Below are 17,174 nucleotides of genomic sequence, written 5' to 3'. Positions count from 1 at the left end.
TTAACAAAGCCATCGACGGATGATCAAATGACTATCAACGGATGTTTAATATAGCAGTCGACGGATGATCTATTAAACCATCAACGGATGTTCTGAAAGTCGACGGATGATCATATGAAGAATTCAAACAACAGTTGAACAGTAAAAGCTGACACACAGTCGTCGAGATGTATATAAACACACTGTGGAAGCCCATTAACTGGGTAATAGAGGACGAAAAGCAGCAAAGCTTAAGACTGATAGTTTTTATATTTGTTCAGTCTTTTTGACTTTGTAATCTTGGTATTATATAAACCAAGAGAGTAGCAAATAGAAAAATAACTGAGATAGCTGAGAAACACAAAAACAGAGAAATCTTTGTAAGCAGAATCATTAGCATTTCCTGTATTCTCAGTAGTTCAATTTGTAAGCAGCTATGAGCATTCCTGCACACAGAGTCCTCTCGATATATTATATATATCTCTGGTGTAATTGTTTAAATCCACCAGAAAGTTTTTAAAGACTCTTGTTTTTAATTACTTATGTTTTGATTCTATTAAGTTTCTATTCCGCATTGTGCTAATCAAAATATTATATCTATATTCGAGTTGAACATTTTTATTTCGAGAAAAAGGTTCAAGAATTCCATTCAACCCCCCTTCTGTAATTCTTGCTATATTGTTAAGGGACTAACAGCTTGCTTTACAGAAAATGCAACATTGATCAACATGCATGGAAAAACACCATTTGAGATGGTGAAGGGAAAGAAGCCAAATTTGAAGTACTTTCACATTTTTGGTTGCAAATGTTTTGTTCTCAAAACTCGTCCGGAGCAGCTTACCAAGTTTGATCTAAAAGCTGATGAAGGCATTTTTATGGGATATTCTTTGTCTACAAGAGCCTTCATAGTCTACAACCTGAGAACAAAGAGAGTCATGAAATCTATACATATATCTTTTGATGAAAAGAAGATTACATGTCTAGAAGAAGCAGATGACCATGAAAAGTTGAGATTTGAAAATGAAGTACCATATGCTGAACTCTTAAATCCTGATCCTGATACAGCAAATCCTGATATCACTCAAAGCTCTAATGATTCACATGACAGTGAAAATTCTTCAAACACTGAAGCATATATTTAGGGGGAGCAATGTGATTCAAATTATGATAGTTCTACAAGTGATTCAACTGAAGTAACATCAGTAGATAAGTCATCAGACTCTCATTCCTCAATTTCTGCTGATTCAACTAGTGATAACAATGGGAACACTGATTCAGGGGGAGCATTGGGACATGATAATGGAACTAGTGAAAGAAATAACAGAGAGTTCATGGATCAAGGGAAAGGTTCTTCTTCAAGGAGTCAACTTATATCTGCAAGAAAATAGTCTAAGTCACACACTTGACTTAATCATTGGAAACCCTGATAGTGGTGTAAGAACCAGAAAAGCCACTTAAAATGAATGTCTCTACCATTCTTTTCTATCTCAAACTGAACCCAAGAAGGTGGAAGAAGCTCTTCAAGATGCTGGCTGGGTTAAAGCAATACAAGAGTAGCTTAATGAATTTAAAAGGAACAAAGTTTGGACTCTTATGTCAAGACCAAAAAATAGATCAATTGTTGGTACAAAGTGGGTGTTCAGAAACAAAACTGATAGTGAGGGCATTATTACAAGGAACAAAGTAAGAATGGTTGCAAAGGGCTATTCACAGTAGAAAGGCATTGATTTTGATATGACTTTTGCTCCAGTTACAAGGCTTGAGGCAATAAGAATTTTTCTATCCTATGTTGCTCACAAGAAGTTTAAAGTGTTCCAAATAGATATAAATAGTGCATTTCTAAATGAAGAACTTGAAGAGGAAGTTTATGTTGAATAACCTCCAGGGTTCTTTGATCCAAAGTATCCAGATCATGTCTACTTACTGGATAAAACACTTTATGGACTAAAAAAAGCTCCAAGGGCCTGGTATGAAACACTTGCTCTATTTCTGTTAGAAAGTGGTTTCACAAGAGGTACAATTGATAAAACTCCATTTTATAAATACCATGGTAATGACTTGTTGTTAGTACATATTTATGTTGCTGATATCATTTTTGGATCTACTAATGATAAACTTTGTGAAAGATTTGCAAAGCTTATGTTGTCTAGATAGCAAATGAGTATGATGGGAGAATTAAGTTATTTTCTGGGGTTACAAGTTAAAAAGACTAATGAAGGGATCTTCATAACTCAATCTAAATACACCAGGAATTTGCTCAAAAATTTGGAATGCAAGACAGCTCCGCTGCATCAACTCTCATGGCCACTACAACCAAGTTAGATTTAAATACCGGTTCTTCATTAGACATAACTAACTACAGAGGTATGTTTGGCTCCGTCCTATATTTGAGTGCTAGTAGACCTGATATCATGTATGCTACCTATCTTTGTGCGAGGTTCCAAGCTGATCCAAGGGAACCTCATCTATTAGCCGTGAAAAGAATTTTTAAATATTTCAAAGGCACCATGAATCTTGAATTATGGTATCCGAGAGATTCAAATTTTAAGCTAACTGGATATTCACATGCTGATTTTGAAGGATGCAAGATAGATAGGAAATGCACTTCTGGAAGCCGCGAATTTCTTAGGGGCAAATTGGTTTCTCGGTATAACAAGAAATAAAAGTCAATTTCCACGTCAACTGCAGAAGCTGAATATATTGCTGCAGGAAGCTGTTGTGCTCAGATTCTATGGATGAAGAATCAGTTACTGGATTTTGGGTTCGACTATTATTCTATTCCTATATATAGTGATAATCAAAGTGCTATTGCAATGACAGGAAATCCAGTACAACATTCAATGACTAAACACATCAGCATTAGGTACCATTTTATAAGGAAACATGTGGAAAAAGGTACAGTGGAATTGGTGTTTGTTCAAACAAATCTGCAATCAGCAGATATATTCACCAAGCCTCTCTATGAAGCTACTTTCACAATATTGGTGAATGAATTGGGAATCATATCAGGACATTTCTCAAACTATGATAATTAAGAAATAACTACTGATAGTTAGAGTCTGGTATCTTATCATTATGTGTCAATACTTGCTAGTTATTGATAATTATGTTTAAATTCTGATGCCATACAAACATGCAATTAATTTCATTCAGTATCTGTATGTTAAACTCTGATTATATGTATAAGCTCTGATATTGGTTAATGTTGATGAGACTGCGTACATGTATGAACAGTTACGTGATAACTCAACACGATAACAACAGTAGAACATGACAGGTTAATAATACTACATCTACACAAGAAATCAGGAAGAATGAAGACAAGAAAAATACAAAGAATCAAAAGATGAGAAGAAGGCCTGAAGTCTGTCTACATGTCACTGAAAGAAGTTCATTAATATGATCATGCCTCAGTAAAGAACAAAGGTTAAAGACTTTCAGGGTTTCAGAAATTTTGAAGATTCAGTATACAAGTGCTACCGGAAGATTTCAGTGTATTGGCATTGATTGAAGATAGACAATATTCGAAGCATAGAAATCTGAAGAATTGAAGACAGGGTATAGACAGAGGTTAATGAAGACATTGTCTAAAGTATCAAAAAGGATTGCAGTGAAAGTACAGTTGTTTATTGACACTCACTGTCTGAAGCGATAAAGTTGAGGCAAGCTTAACAATGTAATCAAGTCTATAATACGAATACCTGAATCGGGGTTAGTCGTCTGTGAACCAGACCAGTTGCACTAGGCGTCAACATCTCGTGAAAGGAATCTGGGTATTATTTTTAGAAGAATTGTTAAGTTGAGGAACGTACTTGGATTGAATATTTAGCTATTAAAGTACGAGAAGAGGTGCGCAGGGTATATAGCTAAACAGCTAAGGGGACTGGCGAAGCTCAAAGTTTAATTGTTAAATTAAATAAATTTATTTAATGGACTTTAATATAATTTATTTAATAAACTTAAAATGATTTATTTTATAAACTTTAAATAAGTTTATATTATAAATCTAAATTAGTGTATTTATATAAGTTATATTTAAGTTAATTTTATAAACTAGTTTAATTACAATTTAAACTTAAAAAGAAAAGAAACAAAAAAAGGAGAAAAGGAAAATAAAAAGAAAAGGAAAAAAAAGGAAAAGGAAAAGGAAAAAAAAAAAGAAAACAAAAAAAAGAGAAAAAGAAAACAAAAAGAAAAAGAAAGAAAAAGAAAATAAAAGTAGTGAAATAAAGAAACAAGCACATTTGTTTAAGTTGTGGTTTATAAAAGTTAAGTACATACATGTACTTGTTACAGCAAATAAAGCAATCGCCACAGAGAGTCTATCCCCCCTGGTCGCCACAGAAATTGTAAGTACAAATATGTACTAGTTAATAGCCGGTCGCCACAGAACAATATAACTGATCGTCATAGAGTTCACTTCTATCCTCATCCACACATTATTGGATATTAAGTCTACACTTTGCAGCGGAAGATAAGCAGCCATTCATTTGGATTAATTTCTGTTCATCTTCTCTCCCAAAAGAGAAGTGAAAATGGCATCATTGATTTACAGAGAAGCTCAAGTTTCTTGAATATCCGTTTAACTTCTCACCGGAGTAACGTTATAATACTCGATTTAAATCTTGTATATTCTTAGGGGCATTATAATCGTTACCCGATAATTAAATCCTTAGACAAACAAAAACTAGATTATTGTATAGGATTTAATTTGTAAATCTTTGTAGTAGCAAGAAACTTTATTGTTCTTAGATTGTAACCGGTTAATTTATTTACCGGAGTGTAGCAACACCCCTCGAGGATTTATATATGAATATATATTTCCCCGAATATCTTGTGTTCCTCGTTTTATTGTTCCAAACACTATTCCTCTCAAGAACACGGAACCACTAACCGAGCACTAAATCTATATCCGCTAAAGATTCGAAAGAATTTTTAATTTAGTGATTATCGTATTCAACCCCCTTTTACGATAATTCGGGACCTAACAATTGGTATCAGAGCTGACTGATTGATATACAAATCAGGATCTTAAAAAATAATTTATTTTATTAATTTTTCATTTAAATAAATTTATTTGGTAAATTTGATTTAGAAAATTTATTTTATAAATTTAATTTAAATAAGTTTATTATGAACTTAATTTAAATAAATTTGTTTTATAAATTTAACTAAATTAATTTACTATTTAAATTTTAGTAAATAAAAGTTTTTAATTTAAACTTATTTTTATTTCTTTCGGGTGTATTCTTTTTTCAGTTTTCAGAATTATTTTAGCTGCCAGAATCCAGGAATTAGTTTGATTACCCTGCCAGTTTTTGTATCTCAGTTTATTTACATAAAGGTAAGCAAAATGGCTACCATTTTATTTGGCACCATTGGCGAACATGTTTGCCTAACAGGTGGGCCACGCGCGGGTGACAAAAGGAAAGAAAGTCTGCTTCCTGTTTAGCGCACGCGCGGCAAGATATCTGGGCAGCAAACAATCAAGAGACGCGCAGGCTTCCTGTTTATTTACTAGTCGCCACAGCCGATCTGTACTCTATGTCGCCGTAGGGAGGTCGCCATAGAAAAAAAACGGCGCACACTTCTTGATCGCCATAGTGTTAAAAGAAAAAACGGCGCACAAGAACAGGAGGTCGCCACACATAATACCTGTTATGCACTTAACAATTTTTTGTTACCTAAAATTAATTATTTTTGATTTATTTATTTTTTCGTAAAATTTAAAATTCTTTAATTTAATTTTTTCTTAAATAATAATTTACGTTTTATTTAATTTTTAAGAAAATTCGAAATTCTTGAAAATTAGCTTTTATATAAATATCTATTTTTGATTAATTTATTTTCTAAGAAAATTAAAAATATTGGAAATTTAAATTTCTCTTAAATATTAAATTAAGGGTACTCAAGAATTGGTAGACTCGAGATTCCTCGGGGCTTTTAAAGTGGATTTTAATCTTTTAAAGAAAACAAAGACCATGTACTATTCAAACGGAAAATTCCCGAACACGGAAGTTATAGATAATGGTTTTTCTTACTCCAATGGAACTGATTTCAGAACCTACAAAGAGAATTTGTGGATCTTCCTCAAATTGATTTAGCTCTTTTTGCATGGCACATATCCAGTCTGGACCAAGTAGAGCTTCCTCAGTTTTTTAGGCTCAATTTGTGAAAGAAAACATGCATGTAGACATTCATTTGCAGTTGCACTTCTAGTCTTCACTGCAACATTTGGATAAACAATAATTGCATCTCTTGTATGACTAATATCCCATTTCCTGGTGTGATTTTGTTGACTTGAATTTTCTGCATTTTCTTCACCATTGGTATGACTTGCAGAACATTCTCCTCTTTCTCCTACTGAGTTTGTGCCATCAAATTCAGGTGTATGAGATGAATTTTCATCCCTATGCTTCATTTGCTCAGTTGACTCTTCATTTATTCTGTTGTTTGTGTTGATCTCAGCTTTATCTTCAGAATCACTATCAATATTTCGATTTTTAAACTTAAGGGCTTCAACTTCATTCTCATCAAGGCATTCCAAGCCTGGACACTTGTCATTATCAAAGGTCACATCTGTACTTTCCATTATTTTCTTTTGCTCAAGCACATAAACTCTGTAGGTAGTCCTTTCCAATGAATAACCCATAAAAATTGTTTCAAAAACTTTAAAGTCAAATTTTCCAACATATTCAGAGTTGTCTTTGAGCACAAAACAGTTGCTTCTAAACACATGTACATACTTGATAAAATTGAGTAAGGTGACTTGCCAAGATTTTTGTTGATGAGATATTTGTTTTGAGTGTAGCATGCGGTGTTGACAGCTTCTTCCCAAAAATTTGTTGGCAATTGGCATCTTACAGTATTGTTCTAGCAGCCTCAACTAGAGTTTTATTCTTCCTTTCAACTAACCATTTTGCTTAGATGTCCTTGCAGCTAAGAACTCTTGAACAATACCCTTGTCTTTGGAGAATTCATTTAACATTACATTCCTGAATTCTGTGCCATTGTCACTCCTCAATATTTTCACATAATTTTGATCATCAGCCTGCTTCTCAATCTGCTTGATGTTTTCAATGATAATGTGTGGAGTTTCATCCATTGAGTACATAAATTCCACTCAAGTGTATCTTGAGTAGTCATCCACCACTACACTACGCCATAGATGACCTATTTGCACGCTTTTTCCTGGTGTTTTCTTAGAAAATGTTGCAATAGGTATGAAATTATGGCCCTATCACAACACCCAGATTTTAGTGTTGCAATAGGGATAATAACATGTTGCAATAGCTCAATAAATCTTTGGTGTTGATATAAATGTCTTCTCTATTGCAACACATAGACCGTATTGCAATAAGTAGTTGAATATTTTTTTAAAAAAAATTGAATTGAATTTTAAATTTATCTTTAAAAGTAGTACATTTGAATAAAATAGTTTGTAGAATTTTTTGGAAAGTGAAAGCCCAAAATATAAACAAATTATTCTTATATTCATGGAAATTGAAATATTTTATTATAATTTAAAATTAAATGAATACATTTTTATAATTATTTTAATAAAATAAAAAAATTACTTGATATCACTAAAATATTTTATAAAAAATGACATCCTGAAGTACTATTACTTTTTCATAAATGAATTAATTTAATAAATTAATGCTAATATTCATAATATATATGATTTAAACAACATTATAAAATTAATAAAATTAAAAAATGAATTGATATGGGCTGGGCTACTGACAAATTGGATTGGGCGGCTAAACAGATAGATAGAGGTGGGACAAAAGGAAGGGCAAAATAATTTTAGGGATTCATTTTCGTTTCATTTGAAAAAACTCGCCTCTCTCCTTCTTCTCTCCTCCTTCATTCACCGGCTCTCGTCGTCTCTCTCTCTCTCTCTCTCTCTATGTAAATTAGGCTTCGAGGTGATGTTGAATTTAATTCAAGGATATGCTAGACTAATTTGGTTGTCGATTTTGGTTGGTTAGGTTTAATGATGATTTGGTTGTCGATTTTGTGTTTTTTTGAATTGATGTGAATATAATTGTGGGTTTTGAGCTGTGGGAAGCGAAGATTTTGTACAAATGTTATCACTATTCTTTGTCCTTTCTTTTTATATCAATAACTTTTTTTTTTGTTTCTAATAGTCATCTACAATATGTTTTATCATACGGGGTCTAATTTCATTCTTCATGTTGAATTAGGATATGGGCAAACATGTAGTCCGCCGCCAGATCTAAAGAGATGAAAATGAGCTTGAGAGGAAAGTACAGGATATGCAAATAGAGGCAACAACTATGGCTGCTCAATTGACCCTGTTGTAGGTAATTCCTGATTTCTTGCTCAATTAAATAATTTGATAAAGAAAATTATATCATTTGATCTATACATGTGAGGCTTATTTTTGCATGACATAAGTCTCCTAGATATGTTTATGGTATTTGGATGAAGACATGCTCATAACTGACCTTTTTTGCCTTTAATGTTGTGGCCCAGAGAGATACAAATGGCTTGACAGCTGAAAACAGTGAACTGAAACTGAAGTTGCAGACAACAGAACAACAAGTTCACTTGCAAGATGGTAAGAAGATGGTCTCTGGTGTTACTAGTTTATAAAATATGAGATTGCCAAAAAAATAGCTTTTTATTGTTATTTCAGAAAGATGGGTAGAAACTTTCTACTAGAAGTCTAGAAATAATCAAAGAAAACATGACAAATGGGGGAAATTTGGGCAATAATTCAATGATTCTCGCAGTTCTTTATATCACTTTACAGATTTATGCAAATGAGTTGTTGTTTATTGGAATATTGAGCAATAAGGCTGAAGAAAATCATGGTTTGTATCAACAAGACTACTAACTGGAATTAGGACAAACTACATTTTAGTAATATACAATTTTTGGCAGTAAAATATCTTCTGGATGTTTTTTATGTTGCAGATTTTTATAACTGGAATATAGTCAAGCTTCTTTATTATGATGTTGCATCTTTTACGGGGAACAGTGAGAATAAGGTTGGTGATCACCTGTTTACGCTACTCTTATGAAGGACATTGATCCCCTGCTTCAGATATTTCATAATTTTCTCAATAATCATGATGCACTAGAATGTGATTAAAGTGAACGGACATTGCTTTAAAATTAGATATTTTCCATAGACGTTAGGCTCACTTATCATTTCAGTAGATTTGATGCAAACCTTATTGCCCCTATGAGCTATACCTATGTGTGTATGTACTAGGATCATAGAAGTCAGCGATGACATTCTTTTCTTGTAACTTTTAACATAAATTTCACTCAACAAGAGGCACAACTTTTTTTCGAGGACTACAAATTTGGTTGGCTGCGATGGAGGAATTAATGTCACTGGGAATGAATTAAGCTAAGCAGGTTTTCCGGAAAAATTAATTAATTTGAGGAGGTTATTCATTATCAAGGTTCTACTGTATATTGATTATTTTTGTTTGTGTTTACTTTATTTATTTCAGTTGTAGCAATGACGGCTCGACTTCAATAATATTTTGGATGTGAATTAAGATAATGTTCAAATCCAAAATCAAATGGGCTAGACTTGCAGTATTGGCTTTATCTTTTTTTCTCTTTACTTGTGCATGCTTGTATATTTAAACAATTATTTAATGGCTTCTTTAGTAGTGCCTTGGCAAGTTTTAATGAGGATTTAAATATCGGTGTTGGGGACAGAAAGGTAGTGCTTCTTGTATTTCCAAATGTCTTCGCTTAAACTATGCATGCTTTCATATTTAAACAATTATTTAATGGTTTCTTTCTTCTCTTAGTTGGTGCAGCCTGCTATATCTAGAAGGTTGTAGAGAAATGTGATGTCCTTAGAGTCTTTGTAGCCTTATGCAAAATGTAGAAGTAGATATACGGGTAAGTTCTGTTTCTGGAACATTTTTATGTTTATGAGAGTGTCATAAGGAACTGACATGGATAAGGACATAAGGTAAATCTTACATAAGATTTATGGTTTTGAATAATTAACTTAAAATGGGTATAAGAATGAAATAGTTGTAATAGTGAAGGAAGTCCAACTTACTTTTGATATTTATTAAATAAATTATTTGATCTGTTTTTTCCTTGAGAAATACATTATCACATATTGTCCATGCTAACTGTTTAGTATTCAGATTTTAATGTATACTTGTATAAGCCTTTATTGTATTTTGACTTGCAGTTCCATCTAAGCGGAATAATGGCTTTATATATGCCAAAATCTTCGGTGGATTTGAAAAAATAAGAAATTCTATATGTTCATATTTCCTTGTTGAAAACATTTGTTTGTCTGTATACAAGTATTATAAATGAAGTTTCTAATACAAGTGTTTGTCAATTTGCTAGATCTGTGATCTTGGTACCATATCCAGGCTTTTAAATGCTACCCTTATTCCACTTGCAGTTGTTTTCAGTTGGCATGACAAAGCAACGCAATTTGAATCATTTGATCACCACAATAGAGTCGATGCCAACAGTGAAGGACATGGCCAAGTACCTTCTCGGATTTTTAGATTTATTTTAACATGTACTTTTATAGAACTTGTTATAGTTCTTATGATAGTAGAATGTAATTTTTATAGAATTTGGTTCTACTCTTTGTAATGATTTATGAGTTTTATATTTATTAATTGAATTTGAGTTTTATATTTTGGATAGAAATATTTGTCTAATTAATATTATATTTATACAAAATTGAAGAAAAAAAAAACTATTAAATATGAATATTTTAAAACTACTGATGTGGGCCCCAGTTGGGCCCCCAGGTGGGGCTCACATGTGGGGCCCATTTTTTGTCAGATAGTATACCTGTTGTGCAAGACATGCCTGTATCATAACAAGACTAAGTCATACTGACAACCCTAAGATTAGTTATATTATAACCTTAATCTGTAATTCATACTTGTAACACTTAATGTCTGTAAAATGTAAATAGAGCAGACTAGAGCATTTTTCTCTAAACAGTGTCAAGCCTAAGAATTCTATCTGGAAGAAGATCAAGAAGATCATGCCTCAGAAGAATTATGAAGAAGCTTGGAGTTGAATAAATCTGTTTTGTGTAAAACATTCTAAGTCAAGATCTCTACAAGTCACATAATTAGTGTTATAGAGAAATCATTCGAGAACTCCAGAATGACTTATCGAGAAGTCATTTAAACTCCAGAGAGTACCGACGGATGAGCAATATCTACTCGACGGATAAGGAATGTCTACTCGACGGATAAACCATCACTACTCGACGGATAAACAACATCCACCGAGTATAGAGAACTCAGGAATTGTCTGTCGAGAACTCAGAGATATCGACAAGTATACATTCATTAGAGAACTCTGAGTTATCGATAAGCCAAAGTCCATTAGAGAACTCTGAGTTATCGATAAACCAAAATTCACTAGAGAAATCAGAGTTGTCGATAAGTCTAGGCAACAATGAAGTTTTAGAGATATCGACAAGCCAACATGCCTATCGAGATTTCGAGTTCTCTACGACTTAATGGGAGATCTTGAAGTGAAGAAATTTCTCTAAGTACAGAATTGCAGAACAGTTCAATATCCAAGGTTGCAAATCAACAAACAATTCACACAGCTGGATTGACAAGTCTACAAAAAGTAGCTTGAGAGATGTGCAAGATCAACGACAAAGATTAACTGACAGAGGAGATTAAAGTAATCACGGGAAGCTAAAGATATGCTAAGCCAGAAATGGAAGATTTGCTTTTCTATAAATAGAAATGACAAGTGTCAGTTTAAAAAAGATAATAGCATGTTTATTATCCACCGTGTAAACCAGCAGTTAACTGAGTTATAAAGTTAATACTGGTCCTCTAGTTAAGTTAAGAAGAACAATCAAATTAGAAAAAAAAATAGTGTGTTCTCTCTCAAGAAAGAAGCTAAGTTCTAAAACAAGAACTTAGAGATTTTGTAGCAAAACACTGCTTGATTTTTAATATAAAATTAAGTGAGTTTTGAAGATATTTGTTTTACATATTTGCTCAGCTATTTATGTTTAACATCCATTCTACTAAATCATTAACAACAACCAACTGCTAAAGCTTAAGTCGATCAAAAATCAAACATTTAAGCTAAAACACATTCACCCCCCTCTGTGTTGTATTCATACCTAACAAGTGGTATCAGAGCAAAATCTGAAAGAAAACAAATTAGATCTTGGAAAAATGAATACACAGAAAATCAGTAGTATCAAGATTCCTCCCTTTGATAAGGCCAATTACACTTTATGGAAAAAGAAAATGTTGCTGTTTATAAGAATGGCCAATCAACTTTACATTGATATCCTCAAGAATGGGCCCTTCACTCCTGTAGTTAGAGTTGAGGAAACCACAGATGGAGATATGGTTATTCCAGCTCATTATGCTCCCAAGGATCCTTTTGAGTATACTGAACCTGAAAGAGAGAAAGTTTCCCTAGACAGTGCTTTGCAACTGATACTAATTGAGTCACTTGACAATGTAATGTATAATAACATTGTCAACTGTGACACTGCTAAACAGATCTGGGAAAATATTGAAATACTTTGTGAAGGAATTGAGGAGGTTACGTCAAATCAAAGAAGGATATTGATTTCTCAGTATGAGGGTTTTATGGCTAAACCAAAGGAGGGTATTACTGATGTGTTTGAAAGGTTTAATAAGCTGATAAATGACTTGCAGCTTCATGATAAATTTTATGATGTTGAAGAAGTGAATTTGAAATTCTTGCTCACTCTCCCTGACCATTTGGAACAAAGGATCTCTGTAATCAGAGAAGGAAGGGATTTGAGTAGAATCACACTGGAAGTGCTCTATGGGGTTCCGAAAACTTATGAACTTGAAATGATTCAAAAGAGGTCATTAAGGGTTGGTCAAGGATATGTAATGGATGGCTCAAGTGCACTGATTGTGAATGAAGGCCAGACTTTTAATGATGAGCAAAGATCCCCAACTCCAGTCATTCCTACAAGTGAGAAAAGAGTCAATGACACTGAAGAGCAAGTCATACTGGAATTGGATGAAGAAGATGAGTTCTACACTCTTGATGAGCTTGATGAGCTAGACAAATCAATGGCTTACTTGGCTAGAAAATTCTCTAATATTAGAGTAAAGAAACCAAGATTTTTCAAAAGCAATGGACAGTTCTTCAACAAAGACAGCAGCTGGAAAGGAAAAGGGAAGTATGCTCCTGATAGCAAAACTGGCTACAAAACTGGATCTGTTGATAGATCAAAAATAAGATGCTTTAACTATGATGAGTTGGGCCATTTTGCTACAGAATGTAGGAAACCTAAGAAAGCAAAGAAAGACAAGGCCTATCTTGAATTGGAAGCAAAGTATGATGCTCTTCTAAAGAAGCAACAGGGGAAAGCTTATATTGCTGAGGGCAAGTGCTGAGATGATTTAGATAATGATGAAGATGAAGAAGTTGGAAACTATGCACTCATGGTTGCTGCAAATCACAGGTACCAACTCTCACCATAATTGATTTAAATGTGAGTCAATATAAGGAAACTGTTGAAAAGATGAGCACAAAAATGTTCCACATTCATACAAGCATGGTTGCTGTAAATGAGGAAGTTCGCAGATTGAAAAAGATCAATGAAAAACTTGAGAGTGAAAAACAAGAGACTGAATTGTTGCTGGTTGAGCTTGATGCTGCTAAACAAGAAATTGCATACTTAAAGAATAAATTAAAGTGTGCAATTGAAATTGAAGCAGTGTTGAGAGAAAGGCTGGAGAAGAATGAAGTGAAGCTGAAATCCTTCAAAAATGCTTCTGAGTTGATTGGACAATATCATGAAAAGAACAAGCCATGTGCAAACATTTCCATTGGTCTTGATTATGAGGATTTGAACAATAAGAGGAAGTCTGTCAGTGACAAAGGGAAATCAACTCAAACTGAAGATGTTCCAATTATTTTGAAGAAAGTTGAATCACCTTTGTTAAGGCATGTAAGGTGAACTTCAGTGAAGAAGAGTTGATCATCAAACAAGAGATAGCTGATGAGGACAAGCAAAAGAAAAATGATGAGACAACTCAGTCTTCCATCTCTGTTGAAACACCAAAAGCCAATTAAGAAACTAAGGAGCCTGTGAAGGAGATTAAAGCTAAACAGGTCAAAAAGAAAAAGAAGAATAGAAATGGAAAGATTGGGATAAACAAAAGCAATAATTTTGCTTATGTAGCAGATGCTCCTAGAAAGAAGTGTGAGAATTGTGGATCAATGAATCACCTAACTCATCTTTGTAAAAAGACTGTTAGCAATCCACCTGAAGGAGTCTGCAAGTACAATGAAGCTAAGGCAAATGATCCCTATTCATTCTGTGACAAGTTTGATTGCATTCCCTGCAACATGAAAGTGATGAAGAGTTGCCACAAATTGAGAATTGATCTCATAGAATCAAAAGTTGGTTCTATATCTGAAAGGGAAAATGTTCAACAGTCTATGAATTCTATTTTATCTCAAAATTCTCATTTTACTTCTGTAAAATCAGTTAACATGAAGAAAGTACCCAACACAGTTTGGATAGCTAAACACACTTAATCCTCATTGCGTGCAAGGCAAAGGAAAGAAGGTCATATGGAACATTGATAGTGGATGCTCCAGGCATATGACAGGTGATAAGGCCATGCTATCATAATTTGGGGAGATGTCTGGCCCTTTGGTAACCTTTGGAGACAACAACAAAGGATTCACAATGGGATATGGCAAGATTGTTTCTGGAAATGTTGTCATTGAAGATGTAGCACTAGTTGTTGGATTATAAGTAAATCTCCTAAGTGTTAGTCAATTTGCAGACAGAGGTTTTCAAGTTGTTTTCAACAAAGAAGATTGTGCTTTTATTAGCAAAAAGACTGGTGAAATTGCTCTTAAAGGAGTAAGAAAGGGAAGCTTGTTTGTTGCAGACTTAGACTCAACAAATAAGGATGGAATGTGTTGTTTCTACACCAAGGCATCAGAAGATCAAAGCAAATTGTGGCATAAAAAACTATCTCCCTTGAATTTCAAAGCAATCAACAGCCTAGTCAAGAAGGAACTTGTGAGAGACATGCCCAATCTGGAATTTGCTCAACTGGAAGTTTGTGAAGCTTGTCAGAAAGGAAAAATAAAAAGATCAAGTCACAAGTCAAAATTTGTGAATTCTATAAGTGCACCTCTGCAACTTATTCGCATGGACTTGTTTGGGCCAGTAAATGTCTTGTCCATTTCAAGGAACAAATATGCCCTTGTCATGCTTGATGATTTTTCAAGATACACTTGGGTTGAGTTCATGTACTCTAAAGATGAAACTCCAAACATTATAATTGAGCACATCAAGAAAATTGAGAAGCAAGCTGAAGGAAAGGTTAGTGTGAAAAGATTGAGAAGTGATAATGGAACAGAATTCAGAAACTCAACATTAAGTGAATTCTGCAAAAGCAAAGGCATTGTTCAAGAATTTTCAGCAGCTAGAACACCTCAAAAGAATGGAGTAGTTGAGAGGAAAAATAAAACATTGGTTGAAGCTGCTAGAACTGTGCTACAAGATGCTCAGTTGCCAACTAGTTTTTGGGAAGAGGCTGTTAATACTGCATGCTACACTCAAAACAGATATCTCATCAACAAAGCTCATGGCAAATCACCCTACTCAATCATGTCTAACAGGAAGCCTACAGTGAAACATCTACATGTGTTTGGAAGTAAGTGTTATATTCTAAAAGACAACTCTGAATATGTGGGAAAATTTGACTCTAAAGTTTTTGAAGCAATTTTCTGGGATATTCATTGGAAAGAACAGCCTATAAAGTTTATGTGATTGATCAAAAGAAAATTACGGAAAGCACAGATGTGACTTTTGATGATGACAAGTGTCCAGGCTTGGAATGCCTTGATGTAAATGATGCTGAAGCCCTTGCATTTGGAAATCTAACCATTGATAGTGATTCTGATGAGGAAAATGAAGTTGTGACACAACAAGTGACAAATGAAGAGATCTCTGAACAAAATCATGAAAATGAAAGCTCTCTTCAGACACCTGAATTTGATGGCACAAACTCAGGGGGAGAAGGAGATAATGGAAATGACAGTCATGGTAATACTGAAGAAAATGATGAAGGCACTAGTCAACAGACACACACCAGAAAGTGGGATATGAGTCATACAGTAGAAGCTATTATTGGTGATCCCTCTCAGCTGGTGTGAGAACTAGAAGTGCAACTGCTACTGAATGCCTACATGCATGTTTTCTGTCTCAAGTAGTGCCCAAGAAAACTGAAGAAGCCCTATTGGATCCTGACTGGATATGTGCCATGCAGGAGGAGCTGGATCAGTTTGAGAGAAACAAAGTTTGGAAACTAGTCCCTGCACCAAAGAACAGAAGCATAATTGGAACTAAGTGGGTGTACAAGAACAAAATGGATGAAAATGGAATTGTTACTAGAAACAAAGCAAGGCTGGTAGCTAAAGGCTATTCACAAGAAGAGGGAATTGACTATGATGAGACTTTTGCTCCTGTTGCAAGACTAGAAGCAATAAGAATTTTTCTGCCATTTGCTGCACACTCAAATTTTAAGGTGTATCAAATGGATGTCAAGAGTGCTTTTCTTAATGGTGGACTAGAAGAAGAAGTTTATGTGCAACAGCCACCTGGCTTTGAAGATCCAGAATTCCCTAACTTTGTTTACAAATTACTCAAGGCTCTATATGGACTAAAACAGGCACCTAGAGCTTGGTATGACACACTGTCAGAATTTCTACTCAAACATGGTTTTACCAGAGGTACTATTGATAAGACTCTCTTCTACAAGAAGCATGATGAAGATATGATCCTAGTTCAAATCTATGTGGATGATATCTTCTTTGGATCTACAAATGAAAAGCTTTGTCAAAGATTCTCTAGGCTAATGCAGAGTGAGTATGAAATGAGCATGATGGGAGAATTGAGTTACTTCCTTGGCCTTCAAGTTAGTCAAAGAAGTGATGGTATTTTCATCAGCCAAACTAAATATGTGAATGACTTATTGAAGAAATTTGGTATGGTGGATAGCTCACCTGCATCTACACCAATGTTTACTGCAACCAAGTTGGATGAAGACAAGAAATGCAAAAGTGTGGATATTACAAGCTACAGAGGAATGATTGGTTCATTGCTCTATCTGACTGCTAGTAGACCAGACATCATATTTGCTACTTGTCTATGTGCC

General features: G+C 34.1%; 1 long non-coding RNA gene across 3 annotated transcripts; it reads left to right on the top strand.

Annotated features, from left to right (window-relative positions):
- The first annotated feature begins 7,799 nt into the window (after positions 1-7,799).
- On the top strand, positions 7,800-10,517 carry LOC141716957 (uncharacterized). Of its 3 annotated transcripts, none has more exons than XR_012573464.1 (4): positions 7,800-7,910; positions 8,190-8,309; positions 8,482-8,566; positions 8,926-10,517. It is a non-coding gene; the product is annotated as an uncharacterized LOC141716957 (long non-coding RNA). The 3 variants fall into 3 exon arrangements; XR_012573465.1 differs by lacking the exon at positions 7,800-7,910 and having other exon boundaries at positions 7,922-8,309; positions 8,926-8,999; positions 9,783-10,517; XR_012573463.1 differs by lacking the exon at positions 7,800-7,910 and having other exon boundaries at positions 7,922-8,309.
- Positions 10,518-17,174: the final 6,657 nt, after the last annotated feature.

The sequence above is a fragment of the Apium graveolens genome, chromosome 4 (assembly GCF_009905375.1).
Source record: "Apium graveolens cultivar Ventura chromosome 4, ASM990537v1, whole genome shotgun sequence".
NCBI classification, from domain to species: domain Eukaryota; kingdom Viridiplantae; phylum Streptophyta; class Magnoliopsida; order Apiales; family Apiaceae; genus Apium; species Apium graveolens.
Note: the sequence above shows the minus strand (reverse complement) of the source record. Positions and strands in the feature narration are given on the sequence as shown.